Source organism: Falco cherrug, chromosome 6 (assembly GCF_023634085.1).
Source record: "Falco cherrug isolate bFalChe1 chromosome 6, bFalChe1.pri, whole genome shotgun sequence".
Classification (NCBI taxonomy): domain Eukaryota; kingdom Metazoa; phylum Chordata; class Aves; order Falconiformes; family Falconidae; genus Falco; species Falco cherrug.
Genome location: NC_073702.1, coordinates 80374323 through 80399259, shown reverse-complemented (window position 1 = coordinate 80399259; position 24937 = coordinate 80374323). Strand labels below are relative to the sequence as shown.

General features: G+C 49.1%; 1 long non-coding RNA gene across 1 annotated transcript; it reads left to right on the top strand.

The window, feature by feature from the left end:
• The first annotated feature begins 1510 nt into the window (after nt 1–1510).
• LOC129736415 (uncharacterized) lies at nt 1511–24260 on the top strand. The gene is made up of 3 exons (XR_008732983.1): nt 1511–1768; nt 17171–18826; nt 21423–24260. It is a non-coding gene; the product is annotated as an uncharacterized LOC129736415 (long non-coding RNA).
• Nucleotides 24261–24937: the final 677 nt, after the last annotated feature.

The following is a 24937-nucleotide window of genomic DNA, read 5'->3' as shown; positions in this document are numbered from 1 at the left end:
GGCATGGGGCTGTGCAGGGCATCGATCCCTGCAGCACTGGTTCCTGAATCTCAGCAGTAACCAGCCATAGTGTGTCGTCGATGAGTTGGTAAAAACCCATTTCATCATTGCATCTCCCAGAATGTATTTCAGGTAAAACAGACCTATGTTCACACCGCCTTGGGTATTACCACAGGATGGGTCATTTTGGCAATGCACAGAGGGTATTTCTTCATGTAGGACGACAGGCTGCTCCCCAGACAACAGGGAGGCTGCCTGGGGTGTGTTTAACTGATAACATTTATCGCCTTCTACAGGAATGGTGTGTGTGGTGGACATCCAGTGTCCAACCAGAAATCTGCTAGTGAGGTGGAAGAGAAAACATGCTCCGTCACGCAGCCGATGTGACAGACAGCTGTCACTGTAAAGTCACATTGTTTATGACTTGAGTGAGAGAGAAAAACGGAAAGTAAGAGAATAAGGATTCATTTTAGACAAACAGGGTGGAAGAAGTACTGGTAAAATCTAGCGTTGTGAATCCCCTAGGAAAGAGTTAATTCCTATAAGGCTTCTCTCTGCACCGAGCTGGGAACACTGACATTCCCCTCAGGCGATTATCAGCCATTGAGATTTTTTCCTGATGATGTAATACTTGTAGCTGACATCTTGCATACACTTCCTGGTTGGGGTGGTTATCTGCAGAACCGGAATGATACCCCCACACGTTGCGCTGGCAGTTGCCATGATGCCACGTAACTCAGTCGATTTGCTTTCTTTCTAACAAATTCAGTTATTATTTTATTAATCATTGCTTTGTTGTGTAGCACTGTGGGCCAAATTATTGATTTTCAACTATTCCAGCATGGACCATTTATGTTACAGGACATAAATGAGGGGGTGCAATGGAGGGAAATTATTCCAGCTACCCCAAAAGTAGCAATACTCATCTTGGTAACAGGACAGCGAATCCAGGATCCTTCGCCTGGTGTCCAGGTAGCATGTGGGAAGGGCATTTGTCTCCTGCAGGTTGCTGTACATATATGTATATACCTGCCTGCCCGCACGAATGTTTGATAAGGTAGGGTAGCTCAAAAAGCACCAGGCAACCAAATCCTCCAATGCGTGTCGAGGGCTGAGCTGCTTTTCCAGATTAAATTTATAGTTTATAGAGGGAAGCAATTGTTTTGTGATTGCTGTGGGTTATTTTAGGTATCTACCATAGGAGAAGATGAATTGTTTCCTGTAAATGCCTGTTTATCTCTATTAACTGAGCCCAGGGTGTCTGGCTCACATGTAGATGTCACTCACGTGTAAAGACATTTCAGATGAAGCTACTGCAAAGTCTGGGAAGCGACCGCAGGCCAATTTCCCAAGAGTACCCAAGCCCCATTTTACAAAGAGCTAAGTGAATAAGTGCTTAAATTTCATGGAAACCACCGAAGACAGGGCTTCTAAGGCTCCTGAAGAACTTCCCCTACATTAATTAGAGGGTGGTGGAAGTCTTTATCTCTGTCTCTCCATTGGGGTGAAGTGCTGGTGGCTGAGCTCACAGGGCAGTGCTGGCAGCTGCAGCACAGCCCCAGCTTATCTGCTGGGCACCTGCTGGGGAGCTCCCGGAGGCAGGAAGGCCAGGACGTCTAGGCAGCTAAGTGCTAAGTATTCCCCAAAGTTTCTGCAAGAGTGCCTAGTGGAAAAAAAAGAAAAGGCTAGCAGGAGTTCTGCGTGAAGTGCAGGTCAGCGGAAGATGATGGCGTGGTGGAACGGCTGGCTGGGGCTGCCTTTGGAGCAGGTACGCGACTGAAGTGGAAAAAATACGACAGGGTGCAACTGGAATGCAGGGGGATGGAGGGAACGTAACTAGGCAGGAGGTTTAGTAATGCTGGGTCTGTCCTCTCGGGAGGAGGGGGTAAGGAGGTGGGGTTGTTGCAATGCACAGAGTGCTCTTCTCTTGCGCCTTCCAGCTCAGGGCACACATTCCCATCCTCACATCGCTGCTGGTTGCTGCTGGTTTCCACCTTCTGCAGAGGGCAGGGCAGAGAGGGCCTGATGTAAGTCAGCTCACACAAAGCAAGGCAATGGCAGTACTGGGATCAGAGCTATAGCTCCCAAGGCCTCATCCTGCAGGCTGGGATGCGTATGCTGGAAGACGGAGGCTTTCAGACTACCTGCACAGCATGGCGCACAGCGAGATACAGGTACAGCTTCAGGAAGACATGAGGGTCAAAGAACTGCAAGAAACGTTTCAAAACATTGCTTGTGCAGGGCTGCAGGGAGATTGCTGAGGTGATCAGCAGTTCTGAGGACAAGTGGGGTGTGCACCAGGGTTTGCAGTCACCGTGTGAATGTGTCCTGAACAGGAATCTCTGTTCGATTTCAATTAAGATATGGCAGAGGCTGCCTACAGTACTGATCAAGGTAGACAGTCATCGTGAGCCTTGCAATCATCCACTAACTGACTTTTTTTACTTCCCCAATGAGAGACATCTTATGCCACCTGAGTGTGCCTTAGTTTCCTTTCCAGGATGGAGAGATCAATACTGCTTGTCTGTGGGAAAGTGAGGGGAGGAAAAACAACGTCTTTGATACAGTCACACCTTCAGTTTCTGATGCTGAGGCAGAAAATGCTCAGAGTACAAAGCCTTGTTGTTGTTGCTTGGACAGAGATGGATAGAGCCCTTCAAGAAGTCAAGAAGGGTATCTCTGGGCTGGGATCATGGGATTGCAGGATCATTCTGGTTGGGAGGGGCATCTCAGGAGTCTTTAGACCAACCCTTGCTCGAAGCCAGGACAGCTTTGAAGTCAGGCCAGGTCAGGCTGCTTGACGTAGCTGGGGCTTGAAAGGCTCCTGAACTGGAGGCAGCACAGCCTCTGCTTGTCTGGGTTGACTGTCAGGCAAACACAGAGGCAGAGAGAGACCCGGCAGATGCGGCTCCATTTCGGAAAGGCATTAATGAGCTGTGAGGCTGAAGGATTTCCTGCAGCCAAACTTCCATGCCTGGTGAAGCCTGCTTGTCCCCAGTTTCACTGCAAGACCTGCAATGCAGTGCAGTGCAGCTTTAGGGTGCCTGGCTCGGCACAGAGCAATGGCTGGAAGATATTCCCAGCAGATGTTGCAGGCTACCCTGACCTCACTGTAACTACTAGACCTTGGTTTTATTAGCCTGCTATTAGAGCCTGGATGTATTAGATGTATTAGATCAAAAGTAAGGTGGGTACGTCTACAACACAAATCAGTGCGATGACTGCACTGCAGACATGCCCTTAGAAAGAAAATAGGTAAATATTTAGGGAAGATATGCCCCTGGCTTCTGAGAGAAAATAAATGGTAACTTGTGCTGTATGATGAAAGCAATGAAATCAGATATTCTTTCTGGCTTCTTCTCTGCTTAGGGTTTTTTTTCCTCTTCCTAAGTGAAAGCCCCAAATATTAAGGATTTATTCTGCAGAAGACTGATATTCTCTGCTTAAAGCCCTAAAGGCTTAAAAAAGTTCAAAACCAGACATTTGTCAAGTGAAGCGTTACGATCAGTTTGAAACTCAGCTTAAATACTGCCTGCGTTATCCCGTTAGCGAGGCTTCTTTGAATCCCACTTGCACATCAGAGCTGTACGTTGCCTTACAGATTATTATGGCTATTTACAGTGGCTGCTGACAGCACTCCTAGTTTAACAGAGAGCATCTTGTTCTGCAAAAGGGATGCTTTTAGACAGGATTCAGGGAATGAAAGAGAAGACTGGGAGTAGCAGCACACTTTGGGTGCATCCTCTGCATCCTTGACACAGACCGGCACCTTCACTTGGGGCCGAACATAAGTCTTAAAACCATCGTCCACAGAAGCTTCCCCATGATGCCAACCTCCCACTGCCCACCCCAGCCAGCTCCTGCCTTCTGCACCGTGCTTGTTAGCCTCTCCCTTGCTGTGATCTAAAATCAGAAGTAGGCACAAGTTTGAACCTATGAACTCTGCGCCCAAACAAAAAGAACACCCTTGGGCTTTTGAAGGGTTCAGCTCCAGGTAGATGGAAATCCACCCTCATGCTTTGCTGCCTGCTGTCTGTAAAGAGCAGAGATGGGGCAGCCCTGCACGCTTCCAGCGTGCCCTGGAGCAAGCAGGACAAGCAGCCTCCAGGCACAGCTTGTTCCTGCAATAGTGCAGCATGGGTTTGCACATGTGAGCACTGGGCAGCTGAGCACGTGCAGCTCTGTGTGCGCAGAGGACCTCTCTCTTCCCATCACAGGGAGCAGCTCCACAGGAGATGTGGGGAGTTACACCCTGTCCCTGTTAGTGCTGATGAGGAGCACAGCGAAGGTCCTGGCTGCTGGAGCAATGTGGGGCCAGGAGCACTTGTGGTTGCAGACAGCCTGCCTGCGTGGGGTTTGTCACTGCCCTTCCTCCCGTGATATTCAGAACATCACCGTTCAGCCCCCTCTCCAGTTAGGGATGGAACATGCCTTGGCAGGCATTTGCTAGCCTTCAGTGTTTTAAGGAGGGAAGGTAAAAGGGAGGAAAGGGTTTAAACTTGTTTTCATGGCTTGGGCAGCCATTGCTCCATTTTGTCCTTGCACCCAAAAGGCACCGGCCTGGCCCCCCCCGCCATGCCTGTGCCCAGGGCTGGCAAACCCCAGCTTTCCCTTGTACCGCCGCATGCACACAGAGCACTCTAAATCTTTGTACCAGCCGCCTTCTTCACAAAGTCAAAGCAACGACCTCGTCAGGGTCTCTCAAGGTCTTCACAGAACATCAGGACAGCCAGGGCCAAATCCTGCGCTTTGAAATCTCCAGGCGGTTGTTCTCTGTGACAATTGTCTGTCTTGGGTGTGAGTTGCCAATGATAGCTGCAGAAAATCTGTGCACCTCAGATCAGTGGTCAAGGTAGAAGTGGAGGGTGGAGGCATCATACTCCCCAGGAGCTGCAATACCTCTGTAGCCCCAACCAGATTTAAATGAAGGCGAAGTTTGGTCTAAGGGTTCAAATTCCTAGCTGAGCTGAGCTGACCTACTGTTTCTCCTCAAAGTCTGGGCGTATAAGTAATACCAGTTTAGGATCATCAGAGTCCCTTAGATCCTGCTTGCATGACCTTCAGCTCTGAGCTTCCTACACTTCATGTCTAGCTTAGTCTCTCCACTGGAGAGATGTTTGGAGGAGAACCAGGGGACTGTCAGAGGGACCCAGGGCAGGAAATGGTTTCATGAGCCAAAGGGAAATTGGAGAAGGTTAAAAATTAGCTGTCTGAATTCTCTGCTGATATCAGTTGGCTTAACGTAATGGAGCTGCATTAATTTACTCTAGGAAACCATATGATACCACTCCTCATGCAGGACTATGCGGGCTGAGCAATAACCTGTCTGGGAGAGATGGGGAGGGTGTCTATGTCCCATTCGGCTCTGACCCTTTGGTGCAGACTGTTGCATACACATGCAGCAAAAGACAGTGAGTTTTGCATATGTGAAAAATATTGTCTGGATGTAGGAAAGCCTTTGGAAGCACTAAGTCACATCAAGTTTTCTTTAGTCTCCTCTGAATCTGGCCCAGCGTTACTAAATAACTTAATGCTCTGCAGATTTACAATGTTTGCTGAAAACAGTTTGTATGAAACCTGACCAGCTAAAATAGAGTCTGAGAATATCTCCAGCTTGCAGAGCTGTCATTAAACATTAACAGCAAGCAGCTGGGTCTCCCGTGGATAACGCAGGCTTGCACTCCTGTCACTGCTAGCAGGAGCGAGCTTCAGAAGGAGTGGGAAGAAAACACACCCTGGCATGTACAACCCAGCCTGCGAGTCAGAGGAACAGAGGAGCCATGGGTTTAAAGTGGGACTACCTATCTTTGCCTCTGAGGCTGAAGTGGGAGGCACATGTCCCCAAGAAAAGTTAAACGGGGATGGAGCTGCCTCAGACACAGCTGTTCATACCGCTTTCCTTCGGTGTTCACATTGCTTTCCATCCAGCTCAGCACTGCAGCATTGTTAGGGGAAGCAGAGACTTTGGCAGAGAGGACATTTCACAGGGGCTCAGGTCCAAGATCAGGCAGCAGAAAGCAAAATAAAAAAGAGGGGTTTCACTTGTGGCTCTTGCGATGGGAGCTGTGTGGCATCCCTGTGCTGTGCCAGCTGCTCCAAGCAGATTTGGGCTGCTGCAGACATCTTCCTGTGGCAGGACCAGCGCAGGAGCTGGCCACCACCAGCCTGGGCACCTCCTGGGCTGCCATTCACAGCAGCCAACATTGCTTTGCCCTACAGACCTCATTGCTGTGGCACAGACAGGTGATGGCATTTGCCCCTACTCACACAGAGCCATCAGCAGCTCTCCTGCCGCCAGTCCTAGATACAGTTCAGAAGACAGCTCTGCTAACTCCATGGAAACCCTTCAGAAGAAAATTATTGGGAAAAGATGAAGGCAGGTGGAGGCTTAGGGGCTGAGTACATGAGTGTCCTGCATTGGATTTGCCATGTTCTGCATTATTCTGTGGTGAATGCCCATGGCCACCTGCTCGCTGATGGGGCAAGTAGCTCAGCCAGCTAAGGAGCCTCTCATCCAGCTGTGCTATGACAACCCATGAATGCAGGCAGTCACCACAGGTAGCTATGGCACAGTGCCCGTGGCTTTCACCTTCCCCTGGGTGTGCAGCCGTACCTCCGGGCTTGCCTTTGGAAAGGTCCCTTTGCAATCAATACGTCAGAGATTGAAATGTGAGGTAGTGACCCTGCAGACCAGCACGTCAACCCATCCAGAGCCCTGACCACTATCTTCCTCCTGGCCTCTTCCCTGTGTGGCATCGCACAAGCACAGGGTGAAGGCTGCAGGCTGGTAGCTGCAACGTGTGGGGCTTGCCCATGTCTGTTTATGGTGGGTGTCTTACCCCAAGCCTCAAAAAAGACACACATCAAGCCAGGGAGGGGATGCATTTAGTCTAAGCATCTTCTGATTATGCCATGTTCAGCACTGCTCCTAGCTGAGGTGGAGCCTGTTATCCAGTGAAGACTGGCTGAATACTGATCTTCTATGGTACAGCCGAAGGAAAGAAACCCCTAGGTTTGGATTAGTAGATTGATTTAACCTGAAATCTCCTGTCTAAATGGGATCTGCTAGATACTTGTGTCACGTCCTTATTCATTTGAAATACACATGTTTTACCTGTGTACATTCAGGAGTCACTTGGGGTAGCACCACCCAGCTCCGTGGAATCCAGACAAGGTGGGCTCAGGATGTGCAAGCTCTGCATCGATCCCAGCCGCTGTGTCTACACAGGAACTTGACAACTCTGTTTCTAAAAGGCACCTCTTTCAGAGTGGAATTTTCAGAGTGTGATGCCACAGCTGCACAGGTAGACAGGCAACTTCAACTGAAGTTAATGAGAGATACGGAGCTAAGAACCACCACCCCCACAAGCCAGCATGACTTTAAAACTGTGCCCCATAACTTTTTTTTTAATTTACTGGACATTTCTTGGAATGGAAAACACATTTTGTAAAGACTAATGTGTGTTTCATGGGTAGCAGAGGTGGTGTTTCCAATGTAGGCTCAGCAGCAATTGGCATTAGAGCGTACAGGGGAAGACAGTGAAACAATACACAGGACGTCTTTAAAATACAGTTTGAGAGCACGTGCACTGATGAAATAATAATTGGAAGTCATATTCAGCAGGGTATGTAAGCATCTGCCTGATTCTGCCCAGAAACAGTTCCACTTGCTTCAGTGGAATTAATCATGAGACTACAAATTAATACTTTAAAACATCCTGCAGAATCATGGCCTGACCAAACAAAGTACATTCATTTGATATTTTTACATACACTTGTTTCAGGGCCCTTGCTTTGCTTGCTGGAGACTCTTGCAAGAGCTTGTTTTACTGGCAGACCTAGAGTACATTTCAAAATCCTGAGCGAGGAGTCATGGAAAACAGATTTCAAATGCCCGTCCTTGGGCAGCCACACCAGGAGAGCTGGTGCCAGTAGGGGAAGAGCCCCAGTGTCATGTGATTTATTTGTCTGGACAATGTAGCTTGGATTTCATGTACCTGCAATCCAATACTTCATGGAATGAATATCCAAACTGAGTTCTGTTTTAGACACCTAATACGTACTAGAAGCTTGAATAATGAATAAATCTGAAGAAATCCCAATATTTTCCAGGGTATTCTACCCACAGGGAAAAAGAAGTGAAATGCTTCCCTACCCTGCGAGCCACTCATTTAATTCCAGTAATAATAGTTCAGTTTCAAAGCCCTTTTCAAATGCTAATTAACTCTGACCACAGTCCTGCCAGAAAGGGAAATATTATCCCATACTAGGCAGGTGAGGAAGACAAAGACATAAAGATGCTCCCTTCCTTGCCCCAAATCTCATAGGAACTGGTGGCAGACAGAGCTGGGGAGCTCTTTTTCTTTTGGTTTCTCAGTTTCTGGTCTTGTGCTTTAGCTGTTTGCCTAATCTGTGTCTAGACACTGCTTCCTTGTCCGAGCAGGAGGGCTGTGGGGGCTGCCTGCCTCTGAGCAGGGGTGAGGAGCAGGAGGCATGCACCTCCACAGCACCAGGCTCACGCTGAGCTTCACCCGTGGGTGAGGAAGAGGGGCGGTGACTGAAAGGGGTTCAACCTCTGCCAGGGACCAGATGGGCTGGCGGGAGCGGGAGCGGGGGGATGCTGTCCAGAGCAGTGCCCGGGTCATCAGCTCCTTATCCCCCAGAACAAGGAGGGGACAACTGGACACTCGCTGCTCGGGTCTCCAAGCCCCTCTGGGAAGGGGGCTGCAGCCTGGATGGGCACAGCTGGCGGGGCTGCAGCAGGTCGGGCTGCCCGCCAAGGCTGGATGATCTCCAGGCTTCCATGAAGGGCACCCCTTGGAGAAAGGAGCACTGAGAGCCAGCCAAACCACAGTACAAGGGTGAAGAAACCTAACCCTCAGCTGTAGAAGGGAAAGTCTTGAACCTCAGGCTGGGTGCTTGGGAACAGTTCACAGACCCTTTCTTCCCCTTCCCCCCGCCCTGCAGCATGGCCACGCGCAGGAGGAAGGGAGAGGGTATGTATTAAGGCTATTCACCATTACAAGGTGACAGCCAGCAGCTTGAGGGCTTGCCTATGGTGAAAAGGGCTTGCTGGGCTATCCAGGTGAAAATACAGCCTCATCCTGGCAAATAAAATCCAGATTGTCCTGCTGACATAGGCTAAAGCTGCTCCCCCATGGGGATAAGTTGTATCAGCAGCAAGATGTAGTTGCCCGTATAACTAACGCTAACAAGAGCATAGGTTGGGGAGGTAGTATGTTTTTCTTTTATTCCCGTGACTGACATAGTTATACTCACCTACCTTTTAATTACAGTGCTAGCACTGCGCCTGCTGCAGCACACCTTATATTTTCCCATTTCTCTGCCCAGCAGGATGTGAACCACTTCAGATGTGGTTGAAGCATCTCAGGGCTTTTTTTGCCAAGGTTCTAATGAAAGGCATTTAGTCGGCAGAAGGTGGTGACACTTACATCCCCACAGATGGACTCCCCCCGACCCCGACCCCTGTGCTGGCCCAGCACAGTGTGAGCTTGCCCAGGGGAAGGGCTCCAGGAGGATGCTCCCAGGAGGGACCGTTCCTGTTTTATGGATGAGCGAACCTAAGACCAGGAAGATTAAGGAGTCCTATTTCCTCCAGCCACCACCGGTCTGGTGGTTACTCAGTTGTAATTAAAAACGCAGGTGGACCAAGCTATGGGGCATTATGCAGGGGGAAGGAGCATTCTCTCCATCACGTTAAGGCAAGAGCTAGGGGCTGGGTTGTTAGAGGTGGGCATCTGTCTGCTTACAGACCTAGGTCTCAGGACCCAAATACTCCCATAATTAAGTGTACAGGTCTAGTGGAATGAGGCACCAGGGTTAGACTATTAGAGAAGACCTGCACTGGGGTGGAGATGTGAGGCGAGCATGCGGGAGCCTTGTTGGGATGGGGTCACCTGCACTGCGAGGAGATGGGAGCCATCCCATCCCTGCTGGCAGCTCCCTCGCTGCTCTTTCTCATTGTAGGAATGGAGAAGTAAGTGTGGATGTGTGCATGATGTGTGTGTGCGTGTGTAAGCCACCTGTGCTGACAGTCTTGCCTCAAAGGGTAAGGTGATTCCAGCATAACTCGCAGAGCAAGGCTGCACTTGGCGAGGGTGCCATAACGATGCCTAAAAGGGGAGAAATCAGAGCGTGGAAGCCCACGCGTGCATCTGTTTTAACTCCCATTTGTGTGATAGGAAGAGACACTGAAAAAAAAGAATGGTAGAGCATGTGCATGACAGAAACATTCTCTTTAATATTCCTGTAATTTGTGGTTTACATTGCTAAATAAATGTTAGTGAGCTTATAGGAGAAGGTGGAGGTGACAGTCTGTGTTCATCACAGATAGAGAAAGCAAATTCGCTGGATCCACCCACAAAATTAGGATCTTCCGGATCTTTTTCCCTTAACATATGCACAAGGTTTTCTCTGACTAGAAAACTCCAGAACTATTTGGCAGGTGTGTCTTAAAATGTTTATGGCCGTACTCATGACTTCACATCTGTGAAACACTGTCTGTGCAGGAGCCTGAGGGACAACTGCAGGCATCTTTCCTGGCCGCTCCTCTACAGTCCTCTCGGCAGATTTTGGCACCTCTAGTTTTTACATGAAAAAGCAGATGGGAGAGAGAGCACTTCTGAGACAGCCTAACACCTTCTTAGCCCAAAGATATTTTAAGCATAAATCTGCTAAGAGATCTCAGGAGGTTCCAGACTCCAAACTCTCCCAGGGCAGCAGACTCAGGTCTGGTGTCCCGCGCTGTGCAAAGGCAGCAGCGGTCAGGAAAGAGGTCCAGAGGCAGTGGGACCACTCCAGCCATAGTGGAGTCACACCAGATGAAGCCAACGTGAAAATTTACTGAACCAGAGGTGGAAAGACAAATCCTCCACACCAGAGAAAGCACCAAGTTGCCTTGAACTGATAACACATTTGCCTGTACGAAAGCAGCCAGTCCGTGGCTGGCCTGAACGAACGTCAGGAAAAGCAATCATGGGATAACGCCAATTTTTGGAGCTGGATGTCAGCCTCTGCTGTCACACAGCTTTGTTTCAGTGCTGGTGGGAGCGGGGTGACCCTGGTGGGAGGAAGGTGGTGTGCCAGGAAGGCATTGTGGCTCAGCCAGGAGCCGCTGGGCCATCAGGACAGGCTGTACCTGTGCTCCTGATTTGTTCCAGCTGGGTGGTGAAGGTGCTTTGGCTTAGACCTCGGTGAGAAGAAAGTTATTTGTTGAGGGAGGAAATGCACCAGCAGCTGTTGATTAAATGAAGCAGGGGCCATGATCTGACCACCGATTTGAACGCACTTTCCTGAGAGTGCTGCTATTCAAGCCTGCTGCACCATTCACTTCTCCTTCCCTGTTAATAATTACAGTTGCAGTGCCACTGGTGTCAAATCGCTGTAGAGGCACTGGTTAAGCTCCTTTGTGAGCTGTTTGATGAATATAAAAGGATCTTTCCCAAGTGTTTCGAATGTCCAGCTGCAGAGCAGCCCGACTCCTCACTGCCTCCCGGCTCCCTCACCTGCTTCAGCTCAGCACCCTGCTCCGAGTGCCTTGCCCCAGCTTCAGAGCCAGGAAACCTGCTTTCCTTAGCAAAGTCCTTGCTGACTTCGGTTGCACACAAGTGCCTTTTCAAGTGGAGGAAACGGGGTGTTGCTTGGCCAGCGTCAATACGTTGCCTCTCGGGACTGGCACCATTTACTGATGTGCTCCCATGTGTGCCGCTTTTCTGTCCCTCTGCCGTACAATGATGGGGCTTGTGCCTCACCTTACTGATGTCACTTCACAGACCAAATACTTAAGCATTAACCCTTGATTTCAAGGTGAGGTTGTTTTTAAACTTCACATATCTCCCCACTCCACTACACAGTGCTTATCCTCTCTGTCTTCAGGTTTCAGCCTTCCCCTGACTGAGCTGGAAGCAGCAGCATCCCAGCATGATCGCTGTTTCCTATTCCCATCACTGGCTGTAATTAATGGCTGCTAAAGGAAGATTGGGACTGCCTTTTATATACATTTCCCCACCCAGCACTCCCTCAAGCTCTGTGTTACTCCACTGGAGCCGTGCTGATTTATTAGCACTCAAGCAGACCTGTAGTCATAACAGGCTGGGGAATATTTTCTGTACAGGCTCAAGATTAACACAGGGGGCTTCAGACCTTGCCCAGAGAAGGGATTACAGCATGGGTAAGTGGACTTCTGGTAGATGTATCTAATAAGCCCAAAAAGCAATGGCTGGGGAGCTGACAGAAGATGCCATGCAGAGCCCAGGCCATTGGGTCAGTGCTGCCAGAGCTGTAAGCTGCTCTCTGGGCATGCAGCATGTCATATCATGGCATGGGCATGGGCACTGCCACCACCCTCACAGGCTCACCCGGCTCTCCCTTGACTCCATTCATCATCCACCAAAGCCACAAACCATTCTGCTGTCCCTTCAGGAGGCAGAAAATGGGGTGTATCGTTTCACAGGGGTGTTTTCTGCCCTGTAGAAGAGCACGTTTATATGCCCCTATGATCACTGGACACATCATGCCATGAATGGTTCCAGTCAAGCCCGTAATGCCTTCCAAGGAGCCAGGTACTATCCAGAAGGGGTGGCCTACAGTTTGCTGCCCTGGGTACTTACATAGTGCTAACTATCTTCACAAAACCACCACGCTATGCTGAGTTACATCATATCATAGTGTAATGCCTTTAAATCATTAATCTGTCTTGCTTCTGGACTAGTGCCAGAAAAGCTGATGAAGGCCAGGCTGAGTTCACATCAAACCAGAGGACATTGTGGTTACGTTTATGGTTTTTCAGAGGATCTCTCACCTGCAGCCACAAATCTGCCTTTATTTGGCTTGAGCATGATCCAAAATTACCTCAGAGGTCAGCAGTGCATGTCTTGCGGATTAGTGAATACTACTGACTAACCTAACGTAATGCATTATTATTATTCCTGGAAAAAAGGGTGGCTGTAGTCTGTTGTTTTGTAAGAAAAGTCTAACGTCCATTTTTTTCCCTTTTGCAAAAGAAAAAGGAAAGGGGGGGGGCGGGGAGGGGGAAAGACAGGGCAGTGATTTGCACCCTGCATCTTGCTGAGTGCTTGTAGCTCTTGCTACAAAGGATTCATTGTAGGCAGCACTCTAAATCGGCTTTGCAAATGTGAATTAATGAAACCTCCCAGCACTTCGTCAAGGTAAGTCAGAGGGGCTGAAGTCGGTCTCTGCAGGAGCCGTGTCAGGGAGAGGAACGGTGACTCAGGCCCGTGGTGCCCCAGCCTCCGAGGGAGGACAGTGGCACTTCCCGGGATGCCTGGTGATGCAGCCAGGGAGCTCGGCTCCTGCCCGCAGCCAGGCTGGCTCTGGCTGTTTACTCCAGCTGCTCCTGTTCAAAGTCCCTCAGACTTGGTGGTAAAAGCACCGCTGACTTTCCCCAGCTTGAGATTAAGTCACCTTTGCCCCAGTTGTGTATCTGTAAAATGGGAGCAATAATATTACCCTGCTGCCCCATGGCCGGGGAGAATCTGTCATTGTTCCCGTGGATGAGAAGGGTGCAGGAAAGGGAAAGGAGAATAAATATTTACCCAGAATCAGAAACAGATAAATCTATTTGTGCTATCGTCCCCTCCTCCAACGGCGTTCCCTTCCTACGGCAGAGGAAAGCTCCAGCCTCTATTTGGTTAAATCATTTACGTACATTAACGAACAATTAGGGAGGGAAGAAGGGGGAACCAGCCCAGAAAGCCTTCCACAAAAGAGCTGCCCTCGCTTGGGCTTGTTTGATTTAGGGTAGGAGGGGAGCAACCTGACTGTGATAGATGAGCACTCTGTCGTGACCCTGAGCGTCTGTAAAATCAAGTCTGGGTGGGAGATTTAAGACAAAGGGCCAGACACAGTGTTGATTTAAACTATTGTAGTTTCTCTGGAGTCACTGGAGCAATGAGAGTCATATTGGGAAGGTCCGGTCCCGTGGGTGCCAGAAGAGAAGGGCAGGGTCGGAGCAGCCCCGCACTCTTGGCAGGGTTCTGGCTCTGTCAGAAGAGTTGTGGGCTTTGCTCTTGGTTCTTTAATTCACGCAGCTCAGCCTTGCGCCGGTCCCCGGGGCCCAGCTGCTATTGAGAGCTTTCAGCTTTTCACATGAGATCTATTGAATGTGACAAGGTACACATGGGTCATATGCTGCTCTCTAAGTAAGCCATGTTTAAGTGCAGCATCGCAATAAGAACAGCAAAACCCCAAACCCATCCTTTTCACCCCAGTGCAAACCGCCCCACATCCCAGCTTGGTTTCTGGACTCTTCTGGCAGTGTTCCCCGCTGGGAGCTATGCAAGGGAGCGCTCTGCTGTCCCTCCGTGCATCCCGGGGGTCTCTCCGTGCAAGAAGAGTATTGAGTGCAGAGTAAGAAGCTGGTGAGCTGGCACACTCTCCTAGCACAGAGTGGCCAGAAGAGGCTAAAGCCCAGAAGGCATGTCCCTGTTTTATGATCATTTGGGCTGAGTAAACAGATCTCTGTGAGTTGGAGCTTTGGTTGCTAATTCCGACTGAAGTTCGTCAAAGCCCGAGAGATGGGGGTGCAGAACGTGGAGTAAACTAGACCGGCTTTGTGCTGAAGCAGAGGAATATAGATCAAACAAATGCAAATTCGAGGAGAAACCCTGAACCCTAGAAATCCTTGTTTGAAACCATCTTTTTTTCCTCAAAAACAAAAGCATGAGTAAAGCAAGGGTAACACTGCTATGCCAAAGTCCTTTCTGCCCTGAGCACTTTGCTAACCCTGTGCAGCTCAGTTAATTCCTACCTTGGGGCACGCATCTGAACTGTTATTTCAAACCACCTCCTCCGACCAGAGAAAATCAGTAGTTTAGAAAGAGGGCACTGAGCAGGACCTCCGGGACCCCCCCAGCTCGTTCTTAGCATGGCTGATCTGCCCCTTTCTTACGTGTTGGAGTCAATTCACTCCCACTTTCTCTGTCACAGCAGCCCTGGGACAGTCTGCTGGTTTTTGGGACGGGGCTGTGAGGTGACTGGGGGCACAGTGCCCTCCACGAGCCAGGCGGGGATGGCTGGTGACACTGCCAGCCTGACTGAAGTCTGCCCCGTTGTGTAGAAATCCTTTGACGTGGCAAGTGGCCATAACAGATCAGAGCTGACTCAAATCCCGGTGGGTGTTTGAAGTTAGAACTCCAGAGGTTCAAATATTAGCCTACTCCATCACCTGTCCATCAAACATTAACTTACTCCACCAAAACCACAATTACCTGGTCCCTTGGCTTCACTGCTTCCCATACCGGCAATTTTTCTTGAGACAAATGCAAACCACTGCACCCTGCACACTGCTGCTCTTGCAGAAGGAGATAAGCTCCAGCCCAGTTATGGGAGAACATTAAATACCATCGGTTCACAGCTGGGGATTTATATCTGGCTGAGGACTGAGGGTCAGGGTAAAGAAAAATAGTTTCAGTACATCTGTGAGTTAGTTGTACATCAAGTCTGCCTTCATCTTGGTAGTGAAAGCTGGATTGCCAATGCCATATATTTAAAAAAGCTCGCTTGAAAATCATACGGAGAGGTGTCCTTTTAATTGGCTTATGGTCCTGGAGGTACTAGGAGTCTGCTATTTCCATGCTACTTATTTTTCAGGGTAAGTTAGGTCCGTGCTGCTGCTCCTGGGAGTGGGGAGAGTCTCGGATAACCCGTTCCCTGGGGATAGCAGGGCTTGGAGGAGAACAGGCTATGACTCATGACGAGAGCTGGCAGCGCTGCACTGGCAATGCAATCTGTCCTGTCCTTTTTGCCTCCATACATCAGCTGAAATCTTCTGGGAGCCAGAAAGTCTCAGAGGAGCTTGGGCCATCCAGCCCTGTCTCGCCCCAGGGCTGTGCCCCCGAGCAGGTGAGGAAGCAGCAGGGGAGCAACGGGGCAAGTTGGTGGGATGCCCTGGAGGTGGCCTGCAGATAAAAACCTCTGCTCTCTCTCAAAATTCAACTGGTGCCTGAAAGGTTATAAAAGTAACAAGCTTTCCCTGATTCTTCTGAGATGCTTACACAGCTTGGGTCCCATTGCTTTTGAGAGATGGGAAACGGTGAGGTTGCAGGAGGCAGCCTTGTCCTTGTTCTAACGTCAGGTCTTTGCCCAGCTGTGAACAGGATTATTTCTATGTGTATTATCAAGATCATGTATTATACTCACAAAATGTTATTTTTAACCTCTATATATCATGTACTCCAAACTCAGTAATGTTTAACTGTGAGGGTGTATTCCTGGCCCTACTTCTCAGCAGCATTAGGAGGTTTGATTGAAGTGCTTTGAAATTCTGGGATAAAAAATACTGCCAAAGTGCTATGTATTATAATCATTACATATTTAGGAGACAATTCAGTGATCTGATGAATGAATGGGGATTTCACTCGCTATTCCCTCAACCATAAACATTCTAAATGAACAGAGATTGCAGAATGAGAACCTGCTTAATACTGTAAACTTTGACATAAACATGTAAAGCTGAGCTGGTGGTCACATTTCCATCGTCTCGCTGAAGGAATGCGCTTTGGACTCATTTCCCTGTGCCAGGATTTAGCACTCGCAGCTTCCATTCTGCGGAAGGTTAAACTCTGCTGCCAATGTTACCATGCTATAATATTTGAAATGGTTTTGCACAAGGACTGTGCAAGGCAGCTCTGGCTGGGGTGATCGAAGCAAAGTCATCTGGCTGCCGAGCAGGGGGGACAGGCTCCTTTCTCAGGCAAATTGCTCGGTGTTATTTTTAGCTGCAAATATACTGTCTGGTGCATTTAGTTTTTGGCTTGCAGGGCTGCAGGACACATCACCACGGCTCCTGCTAGGAAAAGTGACAGGCATGTGTAGGGTGCTTGCCAAGTGTGAGCTCCCTGCTCAGGTGGCTGGCCAGGAGCTGACAGGGAGCCTGGCATCGCCGGGGAGCTGCTCTCGGCTCCGGGAGCGGGAAGCCATGCCAGGCAGGCTGGCAGCACTAGTCCCTACATAGGAGCTCAATAGTTGTGTGTTACAGGACAAAACATCAGTTCCTTTACTGGTAATAACATAATCATGAAAATTACGTCAGCTGCTGTTAATTACAGATTAACCCTTTCCGACCCCGAAGCAGACAGAGGAGTGGGTTGTGCTTCTTGCAGAGCTGAGCTGCCCCAAACTTTCCTTGCAGGTACAGGTGACTGTGATGGGGTACAGCCCATCTCCTTCCCACAGGGTGTCCAGGCTATCACTGTGACTTCAGCTACAGCGAGGGGAGCACACCCCGCGACGTGGTGACACCCCACAACGTGGTGACAAGGGAATGGGACGGTGGCAACTGGCTTTGGAGGTACCAGGTTATCTGCAGCTCGTATCAGGGAAAGATGCAAACCCCCTTGCTCTGTTCCTCTCACCCCTCGCAGAACCGAAACCTGCACTTCTGCAGGGGCATGCTCTGGTGTCAGAGCACAAGGATTTTTTTCAGTGTGAACGACAGCAAGTTTCCTTGAACCTGTTTTTCTGGAGGAGTATCTCCAAATGGATAATCACCCCTTGTGCACCTGGTAGTGGGCTGGAGTTGCAGTCAGGTGGGAGTTTACAGGATCTCAGGCCCTCCTCCTATGGGGCTGTGATGAGAAGGAACACCTTTGCTAAGGAGGCATTTATGGGTAGCAGTTATTTCTTGCACCCAGCCCTCAGGCAGGTTGCAGCTTCCCTCCCAGCAGGAATGAACTCATTGCAGGAGGTGACAAAGCGCACGAACAAGACTTTAAATACATTTCAGGCAGTTTGTGGTATCTCTTGCACCTTTAACACAGCAGGCAGCCAGAAAGCAGGTGCTGATAGACCAGGTGATAAGATGCCAACACCTGAATTACGCCTTGCGGTATTTCTGGTCCATTACAGCAACAGACTAAAGATCTTAAAGCCCAGGAGAGTATCACAATGACCTAGTCAGTCCATCTGTGTAAAACAGCCCAGGAATTCCACCTCAGTTTTTACTCCACCAGCTTGAGTAATGTGTGGCTGAATTTTAGTGATGATTTAGAAGATCTGCTCTTGAATTATACAGGCTTCAAGTGGTGGCAACTTCATGCCATCCTTCAGTGAATGCTTTCAGCAGTCATTTACCACAGCTGTTAAAAACTGGCACCTCGCTCCTTGTTCATACATTGCTCTTTCAACTTACAGTTTCTGGCTTGCCAAGTGCTCTGTAACCTCCTGAGGAATTAGAAGTAGTGGGTAAGACCCAAATTCTCACCTCTGACCCCTCCAGCATCCATTGATGCTCCCCGGGGAGCGAGCCGGGGTGCAGCCCTGCAGTGCCCTGCCTTGCTGGTGAGGTGGGCTCTGCGGGACGCGTCTCCCGCTCTGTGTCAGGGCTTCCTTTGGTGTGGATCGGTACAGCTTAGGTCTCCTGCAGGAAAACAAAGCTGGTTTAGTAACCTGACCAACCCGATAAAGTTTTCCCTGAGCATCAGCAAATATTTTAGAGGTGAGGTGGCAGATTGCTTCTTACTGCTATGCACATACCTACATATGTAAATAGATATAAATTTATATGAGATGTAGTCTTTCTGCTACTCCTTTAAAAGATTTAAAAATCCTTTTCCCAGGGGGTGTGTGGAAGCTGTCATATTTCTAACATGTTGCCAATCTGCATTTCCTATTGATCTTATCTACTCTGCTGTGCTGCAGCAGTCTCTGTTTCACATCGTAGCCCTGGGGCCTCCATCCTCATTAGAAATCCTTTCCCGGGAGACTGCAGATCACCAGCTGATCACAGATCCAGTAGTAACAGACAGCAACCAAACTCTCCGAGCCCCTGAAATAAAAGCAAGAAACGGTAGGTGAAGCACAAGGTACCTTACAAGCAGGTTTCCCCTGGTCCTGTTTAGCAGCCACAACAGTCACCAGCCCTCTCAAGCACCTCACAGGCATTAACTGCCAAAGAAAACAGCATGCACTTATCACTGGAAAAAGCAGGCTTTGGGGATTCATTGGTCAGAGGTTTTCTCCTCGAGGAGCTACACTGGCCCCAGAAGTTGCTAAAACACTTGGTTAATGCAGCCTAACACAGCACAGCATCTGCCTGGCCCAGGTGGTGCCTGAGATGGGTGACAGCCGGGGCAGGCTAGGGCATGGCAGGCTCTGCTCCATCCTGGCTCTGTCCCCAGCTTTCTGGCAGAATGTGCTGATGTCCTGGGACTTGAGTCAGGGAAGGGTGTAGGGACTGTAGGTGTGGTGGTGTAGAAGGGTCCCCTAACCCCAGAAAGGGGGTAAATTAGTTCCTTTATGCACATGATTTGCTTGCCAGAGTACAGCCAGCTTGCTTGTGGCTTGATGATGTTTGCAGGGGGTGAATCTGCAGGGCAGCACCCTGATACAACTGTCTGGTGGGCAGACCCACTTCCCTCCTGTGCTTCAAGCCAAAAAAATGAGCAAGCAGCTCACGCCAGGGACAGTGATGTTGTCAGCAGCCCAGCCATGGGTGCAGCTCAGGCTCAGGCTGGCCCCAGGACCACAGGGTTGCCTGTGCCTGGGATGGTGCCTGTCCCAAAGGTGCTGTGGGATCAGTGTCTCCGCAGTGGGGCTGATGTGCCCTTGATGCCCAGCCAGCTGCTTCCCAGCACTGACAGCTGGGGACAACGCTAGAGTTGCTAGTGATGCTCTGCATGGGGACAACCTTGTCCCGCCCTCATCCCATGCCAGGCTCTGCCTTGAGGTTTCCCACCCTCTCAAAACCTCACCAGCCCATGCAACTCCTTGCTGCCTCTGTGCTCCTTACACCCAGGAGCACATGCAGCTGAAACTTTTTTTGTTGTTGTTGTTGTTTTTTTTTAATTTGGACAGTAAGGAGTGTGCCCACCTCTCATATAACTCAAACAGCAGAGTTATCCCACTTCTCTATCTCTCACAGTACTTGTGGGTAAACCCTGCTGTCCCGGCAGCACAACCCCCACAGCCCCCAATACCCTGAAGCCTGTGGGGCAGCAAGTGTCCAAAGGGCCTGAGACTGCGAGAGCAGGTGAACAGTCTCTGCAGTTACAGCAGCAAGAGCACAGTTTATGGGAGCTAAAAATGCTGGTGCCTCAGCAATTAACTGATCTGACTGGGCTTTTTCAGCCTGTCTTCACCCCAGAACTGCTTGCCAGGCACTGCCTGAAGTTGCTGCTTTTCTTTGACATGCCACCTTCTGAAAACATTGTGGAAAACAACTCCTGGACTGCATCAAGCTACCTCTCCCTCTTGTTGGGTTAAGCCACACGTGTACGGTTTTCCCAGCTACAAATCTTAACTGTGCTCCTTAGCAGGACGTTAAAACCCATGCTGAAATCAAAGTGGTATCCTTCATCCTTACGGTCGCAATAAGCTCTTGAGCCCTGCGCTTGTACCGTGCCTAATGCAACATGACCCTGGCTGAAAACTGGGGATCTGCTGAATCCAATAAAAATAATACATAAAAATTTCATTTTATATTGGGAACAAGGCAGCATCAGTCTCATATCCTTTTTAATATACAACACATGTGAAAATCAGCTACAGGAGCAGAAAAAGCTTTCCTGAGTCGTGCTTTTCTAAGGCAGGGTTGCTGCTTACCCCTTTTCTCACAGCAGGCAGAGGAACCTCAAAGAAGCAGGTGTTTTTCATGGACAAGACAAGTCCCCGTTCAGTGCTTGTAGTCTGCTTGAAACATGCCACTAATCTTCAGAGGAGTCTCTGCTCAGCTGTGCAAACATGATTTTTTTTTTTTTTTTTGAGGATTAGGTTCAAATTCACATGACATTTTGTGGCTGTGTTTTAAAAAGAAAGATGAATCCCCAAAAACAATAGCATGGATTACCTTCCATTTGGAGAAACAGATTGCAAGTTTTCCTGCAATCTAGGGCTGGACCAATCTCAAAGTTATACCACTCTAGCAGCTTCCATTCGTAGATTTCATGTCTCTTTAGTAGAGGAAACATGGTAAAATCTTGCAGCTTCCGTGGGTTAGGGACGGGAGAAAGAGGCCGAGCTAGCTTAAAGGATTTCCTAAGTTTGTGGAGAAAGTACTGGGCGCAGCCAGGGTGGGAACTGACTCCCAGCCTTAGAAGGTCTGCTTATGGGCAAAGCTGTCCATCTCACAGTACTTACGAAAACAGAGTGGGAAGAGTTACCAAGAAGCTCGTTGGGAGAAGCTGTTTTATATTCCTCAGTGTCTGTCCATCTATTGAGCCTCGTAAGAGGTGCTGGAGAGGTAAAGTGCAAGCACAAGCTATATAAAAAGGAGAGGAGGAATCAAGCATGATACCAGGGATGAGTTTTGAGCAAAGGTTCAGCTTCGCTCTTGTTTACCCCCTTCCACTGCACCCGGGTCACTCTGAAGGAACTGGCTTGAATTAAGCCTTTCTGGGGCTGTCCCCTGCATGCAGCGTTTTTACATTGGCATTTTCTCCTTACAGGACAGCGAGGGCTGTGACTGGCACCATGGGGAGTAAGTGGCTGGAAGGCTAACGATGCGACCTGCTGATATCTCCATTTTTACTACATCCAATTAAGCAATAAATGGTTCTGGTGGAAGTGTGGAGGCACACAGATTATTATGCAAATCAGGTCCCTTTGCTACCAGTGGGGTCCTGCATTGCCCGAAATAGCACCGGTAGGATATTAGTGCAAATGTCACCTTTCCTGTCTGTTAGTTATTGCCTCCCATCTCACCCATCGTGCGGCTTCCCAGAGGTCAGAGCCATGATTTCTCACAGACTCGGGACTGAAATGGATTTTAAAGAGGATATTTAACAAAGCTCCAGTCACCTTCCACGAACCTGCTGATGCAACCAACACTGGTGGCTGGAGAGCCTGCCGCAGTGGCAAGGACGCCTGAAGAAACCACCTTGACTTCTTCACCAAGAAATCTGTGTGGAGCCAAGCTATGAACTGGCTCACGGACATGCTCCAGACTAGAAAAGACATGTACTTTTGGGGAGGTGGTGGACAGAGCTGCCTGGAAGCAGCAAGCTGAGGGCTCTGGTGGAAATCTGGGGCTTTACCATCAGTTTACTTATACCATTAAAGAAGTAGATTGGAAGGAGTGACACTGAGAATTTTTAATCCCTTTATTTCCCAAGTTATTTTGCCCTCACTGATTCCCTCAAAGAGATCTCTTCTGCTCCGTGTCCCTAAAATGCGAGCGAGACAAGAGGTGCGGGCTGCTTGCCCCCATCCCTGCCACTAACCGTTGTTAGCTGACAAAAGCCATTGTTTGCTGCCACTGGTTATTGTTCCAGCGGTGGCAGCAGCCCCCAAGCGCCAGTCCTCAGCTCTGGGCCCTTTTTGTGCTCGGCACAAACAATTGCACAGTCCCTTTCTATAGATGGCTGCAATTTAAAGAGAAATACTTTTCTCTGCATTTTCCCACAGGCCCCAAGGATGCAGAAATTCACAGGCTGGCTGCAGACACCCTGGTGAAGGGGGACAGAGAGAGAGAGCAATCGTCACCCGTTGGTATAGCACGTGGCCCAGACTAAGCACACTGCAATTCTTCAGGTCACAAAAGGTATCGCCTCATCAGCTGCACTGGGGTAGATCTGTCCCTCAATCTCCAGATCAAAACCTCTGAGTTTATATCACAGTTCAGTGAGGTTTACTGCAAAGTTCCCGTCTCTGTCCCTGGTGCAAAACTACACTGAACTGAACTTGTCCAGATTTTGCAAAAGAAATGTAATTGTCCGTGGCCAGTGATGCCAAGATCTGATCTTTGGGCACAAGGCTGACAGAAAAGATGAATGCAAACAAACCCAACTATGTAAAATGTGCAAGGGACCCTGATAACAAGGCAGTCCACATCATTTGGTGATCTCTTGAACATCCACAGCACAACTCCAAGATGCATGATGAAACCTGATCAAACTGTGTGGATTTGTTCGAATTTGTCTTGGAGTTTTGAGGGTTTATGCAAACATGGGACTCAGGAGACAGTCAAGCATGTAGTCTGAAACAGAGCCAGGAGTGCCACGTGTCTCTGCAAACCAAAGGTCCCACTGCTCATTATCTCTGGGGATAAATGATGTTCACAACTGTAAATCAATCTTCTGCTTTAGCCTCTGATCATACTTTGCTTTGCACCAGGGTAAATCCAAAACTGCCTAACCTAACTCAGAATAAAATAAAAGAGAGAAAGAGACAAATCTTTCTTTTCCTTCTGCAGTCAACAAGGCAGAAATCAGGTTTTTCTTCCTATGCCTAAGTTGGAGAGAAAGGGATATTTACCCTTTCAGATTGCAAATTTAATTGATTCTTGCTTGTCCCTTTGGGAGAAAAGGAGTGCAGTGAATTTTTAAAATGTCAGGAGGCTGGTAAAGATGGGCAGATCCCTTTGTCACCAGGCCATTATGCAGAGCTGACAAGTGGCCATCACACCCTGAAATCCCTGACTTGCTGTGATTGCTCCAGAATTGAGATAGGAGAGAAAATCAAGAGACAAATATGCAGGTTTTAGAGTTTCCTCACTGCTCTGACAAGTTGTTCATCAAACAGCAGCAAAGCAGTTTCAGTGTTTCCTTTGCCTTCTCCTATGAACTGGCTTCGCCCCCAACAAGCCGGGGCACAGACCTCAGGCTCCGTGTGCTCTGCAAGACAAAACTGCAATGGATTTTATTTTGAGAGCCATGTTCAAACATAATTCACACTGGGAAGGTGCTATCAAAAAGCCTCGCTCCTATGCCCCACTACATCTTCTGGTTCCAGGTGCCTGTGGTAGGCATGCGACAGGCAGAGCCGTGCTGTGCAATACCCCTTGGAGGCCATGTCCCCATGGTGGCTCGGGACTCAGGCACAGCATCGTCCCCTCCCACGCATGCTGGCAGCTCCCACTCCACTCTGCATCCTCCCAGGCTGCAGCTAATCTCTGCCACTTCATTACTGGTGGCCTGGCTTCACTCAGCGGGGAGGTGTGAGCTACACAGCCTTTGGAGGCTGAGAGCTTCGTGCTCCACATGCCTCTTGTCTCTTGCCAGCCACAGTAAAACGGGGGGCTGGCAATTGCTCCATGGGTTGAATTTCCAGCACGGCAGCCTGCAGTGCTAGGAGCCATTCGCCGAAATGTAAGGAGCTGGCTGGGACACAGTGCTGTTGCCCAGCGAGAGCTTCCCCACAGCCCTGGCCACGGAGAAGCTGGGAATTCCTGAAGATCCAGCTTGTCACGGGGCACGTGTCAAAGGCTGAATGACTGTTGCTACCTCATGTAGACTGCAAAGGAGCCCAAGCTGCAGAGGGTACCTTCTGGTCACCGAGGAAGGCAGGCTGGGGCTGTAAAAAAAGATTAGTTTTATACAGTGTGTATAAAACATTCATATTAGAGATAATAAAACATTATATATATACATTTATATGAATATTTGTTTATTCATTCATTTATTTTAATGCCTTAATTCTCCAGAGGAACCAGCTTATATCCCAAAAGATATTTCTGCCACAGGCAGAAAATCAGACTTATTTTAAGGCGCCTCGAGTTGGCCACAGAGCAGAGGCTTCCCCATTCCCCCTAGACTGGTGAAAATCCCTACCAAGCTGACAGCCTAGAAGGCTCTGGACCAAGGAGGAGCAGAGCAAATAATGTAGTGTGAAGGTAGCTGCTGTCTCTCTTATTACAAGTTTATTTGTTTCATTTTTCCAAGTTACACTAATCGTCTCATCATCATGCAGCCCCTTTGCTCTTCCTCCACACTAGCTCCCAGGTTTCACCACACAGTCCCAACAGCAATGCTCTGATGACACTTGGTTTTTGAAGCATCACTATAAAGAGCAAAAAATGGAAAAACCCAAGCATTACATGCAACCTCTTGATAGTGTTTCTAGTAATACTTTTACATCACCAGTAGTGAAATACCATAAAGCATCTCAAATGCTTTCCACGGTTGTGGTTTTTTATTCTTCCCTTGCTTTTCCCACCTCTTAGTCTGCCCAGTGTCACTGCCAG